This window comes from Capsicum annuum, chromosome 5, assembly GCF_002878395.1.
Source record: "Capsicum annuum cultivar UCD-10X-F1 chromosome 5, UCD10Xv1.1, whole genome shotgun sequence".
Taxonomy (NCBI): Eukaryota; Viridiplantae; Streptophyta; class Magnoliopsida; order Solanales; family Solanaceae; genus Capsicum; species Capsicum annuum.
This window is the reverse complement of record NC_061115.1, coordinates 78,072,449-78,077,924: the sequence shown is the minus strand read 5'-3', so window position 1 is coordinate 78,077,924 and position 5,476 is coordinate 78,072,449. Positions and strand designations below refer to the sequence as shown.

The following is a 5,476-nucleotide window of genomic DNA, read 5'->3' as shown; positions in this document are numbered from 1 at the left end:
ATAAAATTCAATTGCCAACAAATTCATAATGTCTGCATACCAAGGAACTTCACACTCCTTTATAGACAATAAGTTTTCATCCAAAAACTTCCCCTAAATGTAGATAAAGTTATTACCAATATGGTTATGAGTCTCTAACCTTGAAAAATGGTCTGCAACTTGATTTTCTGCGCCTTTTCAATCATAAACCTCCAAGTCAAACTCTTGCAGTAATAAAATCCACTGGATCAATCTAGGCTTTGCATCCTTTTTATTAAAGAGATACTTGATGACTGCATGGTCTTTGTGAATAATAACTTTTGTGCCCACCAAGTACACTCTAAATTTATCAAATGAATAAACCACCACTAACATCTCCTTTTCAGTAACTGTATAATTCATTTTGGCGTAGTTCAACACTTTACTAGCATATTAAATAAAGCAAAATACCTTGTATTTTCTTTGCCTGAAAATTGGTCTTATAGCCACGTCACTAGCATCACACATCAATTCAAATGGCTACTCCTAATTTGGAGAAATCAAAATAAGATCTTCTATCAACTTTTTTTTCAGCTTCTCAAAGGCTTCTTGACAATCCACCCAAAATCAAAGCTCACTCTAATGGATTATCTAATAATATCAACGTTTAATCAGACTCAAGATCTATAGTGGATATAGAAAAAAACTCATCATATATAGCTGGCAATTTTAGCACCTTGTACACATCAAAAACCTCAACTATGACATGGACTTTCATTGTTATCTTCCCTGTTGCTGCATTAATTAATGACTGTCCTGTTGCTAATAAGGACCATCCAAAAATAAATGGGACAACCGGATCAACTTTAAAGTCTAGAATTACAAAGTCCACTATAAATATTAGTGATGCCACTTGCACCAAAAAATCTTCAATAATACCATTAGGCCTAGCAAGGGACCTATCCACTAACTACAAAACAATAGTAGTGGGTTTGAGACTCCCAAGACCCATCTTCCGATACCACGATATAGTCATGAGATTTATGCTAGCTCTCAAATCACATAATCCACAAGCAATGATGGTTTTCCCATTGGTGATCTGCAAAGTGAAACTTCTTGGATCCTTTAGCTTTATGGGCAGTTTGTTTTGAATCTTGGATATGCACATCTTAGTAAGTGAAATTATAGCATCCTTTGTTAACTGGTTCTTATTTTCTATAATGTCATTCAAATGTTTTGTATATTTTGGAACACTCTATAGAATATCAACAAGAGAAAGATTTACATGAACCTGCTTTAAAAGATCCAAGAACTTCTTGTAAATCACCTCCTCTTGATACTTCCTTTGCCTTTGAGGGACGGTAAAGGTAAAGTCTTCTTCTCCACTTGAATTTCATCAGTTATAGATTTTTCTTTGACCCTTTTCTCCTTCTTGTCTTTAGAATAATCATGATTGGTTGTGCAACTAACCTGCTCATGAACCTCCTTTAACTACAACCCATTCCTTGTTGTAACTATATTTACCTGCTTTGGATTCGCATTTGTGTTGCTAGGTAGGCCTCCTTGAGGTCTTGTATTTTGTGCTCCTGCAATCTGACCAAGTTTCAACTCAAAATTTCTAGTAAGAAACTGCTGACTCTTTAACTCTACTACAAATTGTGCTTGTTGAGTCTTCACTTCTGCTGCAAACTACGCTTGTTGAGCAAAAATCTGCTTTATCATCTCTTCCATAATACTTGATTGGGTAGCATCTTGATTATTCTGAACCTGCTGTAGATTTTGTTGCACTGGCCCCTTATACTAATTAGTGTTTTATGCCTGATTTCCATCCCATGAGAAATTAGGATGGTTTCTCCAGTTGGGATTATACGTATTGCCAAAATTCTATTATCCCTGACAATTTGTATTCTCTACATAGTTGACAGAATCTGGATTAGCCGTACAAGTATCTGCTGTATGCTCACTACTTCTACATACCTCACACCAAGAATTTTCCTGTTGGACTGTATTAGCTGTAGCTGCTGCTTGTGGAACCCCAAACTTTATGTTATTAAGGTGAGTAATTATATGATTTTGCATTACTACAATCTGCGCTTTTAATGTAGTAAACTGGTCTACCTCCAATACCCCTGAAACCTTCTTAGGATCACTCCTTAAGTTAGCATACCAATCAGGATTCCCTTATGAAATCCAATTCAACAGTGTGCACAATTCGTCATAAGTCTTCTCAAGAGCCTTCCCACCTGCTGCTGAATCCAAGAGAATCTTAGTGTTTTGATCTAGTCCCTCAATAAAGGTAAGAATAAGGACATCATTAGACTAATGATGGTGAGAGAAATTTCTTAGCATACCCTTAAATCTCTCCCAATCTTGGTACAGATTTTCTCCTTCTTTTTGTATAAAACTTAGAATCTTACTTCTTAAATGTGCAGCCTTCCCTGATGGAAAGAATCGAATAAGGAACTTTCGTGCTAAATCTTCCCATGAAGTGATGGAGAGTGATGGTTCAGCATGTAACCACTTCTTTGCTTCCCTAATTAAAGAAAAAGGAAAGAGTGTCAATCTGACATAATCAATACTCACCCCTTTAGGAATGTAAGTATCGCTTATTTCCAGGAAGGTCTGTATGTGCTGCTGTGGGTCTTCATGTGAAAAGCTAGAGAATTACCCTACTGAATTCAACAATTGTACCATATTATGGTTCAATTCAAATCAACCACCTGGATCGAGCTTGCGAATACTATTAGTCACATGGTTTGTGAGTGGGCTTGCCACCTCACAAATAGGTCTAGCAGCTAGTTGAACATGAACAGTTGGAATAACCGAAGATGGGACATTTCGGGCATTTGGATCGATATGGTCATTTGGATAAACTGGATGAGCCATTTGAACCTGTGATTTGGATATTGAGCTCTTCACCTTTGTTGAAATGTCAATTCTGGTTCTGCAAAAGGCTCTACCAACTCTTTATCTCTCGCTAGTCCTGTAATTAACTAATCCTGCAAAAATTCAGCCACTAAGATCAAGTTGTTAACACTTAAAATTACTATCAACAAACCAAAAATTTTGCAATTTACTAATTATACTAGTCCCCGGCCACGGTGCCAAAAACTTGTTGTGACTCAAATGAACAAGCAAGTGCACGCGATCGTACAAGTAATATTGTGACTTAAACAGTCAAATATCATTCCCACGAGGACTAAGCAACTAGAAATTCGACCAACTTTTAGTTTTAGACAATGAGGTATTAAGTGTTGAAAAGTATCAAGATTATTTGGAATTTAAGAATAAAAATATAAATTAATAAATAAGAATATAGTAATTTATGACAATCGCAAAGCAAGCACGATTGTAAATAGTAATTATGAGAATTCCAGGGTTGAGGCATTTTGAACAATCATACAAATCTCAATTCTTATCACAGTCTACTTAGTTATCAGGTTGTTGATTTGCAAGGTTTATGCTACGATCTTGGTCTCCCGACTACAAATCTTCTATCTATGGAATATTACAATTACAACTCCCATAGAGATGCAACCATTCATCTAGATTCATAAAGTTATCTTCTTGTAATTGAACCAAGAAAGGATTCTAGGTATATCCCTATCCTAGATGCTAATTCAAACCCTTTATTTCATAAAAGGATAAGAGCCTTGCTTCTTAATTTCTTTGTTCTATTCTATGACTCTCCTCCAGGATTCACATAGAAATATAGATTTATTTCAATGGTGGCCACTCATCAAAGTAGTAAGATCAAGAAATTAAGAACAACCCAGATGATAATCCAAAAAGAAACTACGATAAAGAATAGCAAAGAGTAATCATATTCTTGGCCTCAACCCCAGAACAAGGGTGTTTAGCCACTCATGTTTGAATTCAACATCCAAAATAAATAATTAATCATACCAAGATGAACTCTTGAAGTGAAGAAGTTCAAAAGAATGTCTAAGAACCCTAAAAGAGATAGCTTTAGGTTTTTCCGCCACTGCTATGCTTGCCGAGAGTGGTTGAAATTTTATTCACACTTTTCTTTTATACTGGGTCAAAATTTGCCTTGGGGTGGACTCTAGCATGCGTCGCATGGTTTATCTCAGAGGAATAGAGCGTGTGCCACACAATGTACTCCGTAACAGTGGAGCATGTGTCACCTGCTAAACGCACGCACACACTGGAAATTAGCTCTTAATTATTCTAAGGAAATGGACCCCTAAAGTGGAGCATGCGACGCACGCTAATCGCATTAGAATTTGTCTCTGAAAATTTGGCTAAGGCACAAAACCCCTGTACTGGAGCATGCGATGCACGCAAATTGTATACTTCCACTAGAATTTCTCTTCAAGAATTACATTGTCCTGGAACCCTTGAAATTTGGCATGCAACGCACGCTAATCGCCTGCCCCCATTGGATATTGTTTTCACAGATTTTTTAAGGAAAAAATTCCATTCCTCTCAGCTTGTTACTCTACTACCGATCCAACTCTCCGATCATGCTTTTTGAATCCTTTCAGTGTCCACAATACTCCATTTAATCAACTTATAGAGTCAATCATCATGCGCTTCCCATTGTGCTTTTAATTTATAAAAAATGCATCAATAATTCATCCTGCATCACTAATCATGTCCATTAGCTCATATCATGCAATTGTACACTAAATACAATAAAAATACATATTTTAGCTCATATGTCCATGCTGTTATTCTCAACACACCTAGGCTTCACATCACTATCTTAACGAGACAGTTTTGTTGGGCACACACTGGCTATAAATGAGTTATAAATTTTCATCCCAAGCATGTCATATCACATATAAAAACATCGTATTACTTTTTTCAAACTTCCTAACCTCAAAATGGACTCTAATGCATTGGCAAAATCATGCACATTATTCAACTAAGAATTCATATAGGTCACCTAACCATCTTCCAAATGCACCCTCACAACAAGAGATTTTCCCATATTCACACATCATCATGCAATATATTATAAGAATGGGTACATAGAACAGAGAACAAATTCCACTCACTCTTCCAAAGAATTCATACATGACATATGATGAACCATAGGCTTGTCCTTGGCATAGTACTCCACTAATATCAAAATGTTAAGACTTAGGATAAAATACGTCTTTAAAGGTTATAATGTAGGTTATGGGATGGGTCGAAAATATTTGGCTAAAAGTAGTGACTAACTTCCCTAAGTGCTTTAAGACATCATATGAACATTAGAATCAATCTATTAAACCAATTTTCACCTCATCTATCTTCGCACAATTCTTTTGTTTTGCCCCATCTCCTTAAGCTAATTCATAAACACTGTAGAAGGGAGTATTCTATTCAATACATTATTCAAATTTTTTGAACAATCTTTATTCTTTTCCTTACATAACTCCCAAACTCAATACACATAAATTCTTAAAACCAATAACTATGTTCTAGGGGCTTCATTTTCACCTTTCCCTACTTTTATTTTAACTATTTATCGTGATTAATTTTCAACTAAAGCGCTTTAGACATTTGG

General features: G+C 35.8%; 1 non-coding gene across 1 annotated transcript; it reads left to right on the top strand.

Moving 5' to 3' along the window:
- The first annotated feature begins 2,278 nt into the window (after positions 1-2,278).
- LOC124899048 lies at positions 2,279-2,385 on the top strand. Its single transcript, XR_007056187.1, has one exon. It is a non-coding gene; the product is annotated as a small nucleolar RNA R71 (small nucleolar RNA).
- The last annotated feature ends 3,091 nt before the right edge of the window (positions 2,386-5,476 follow it).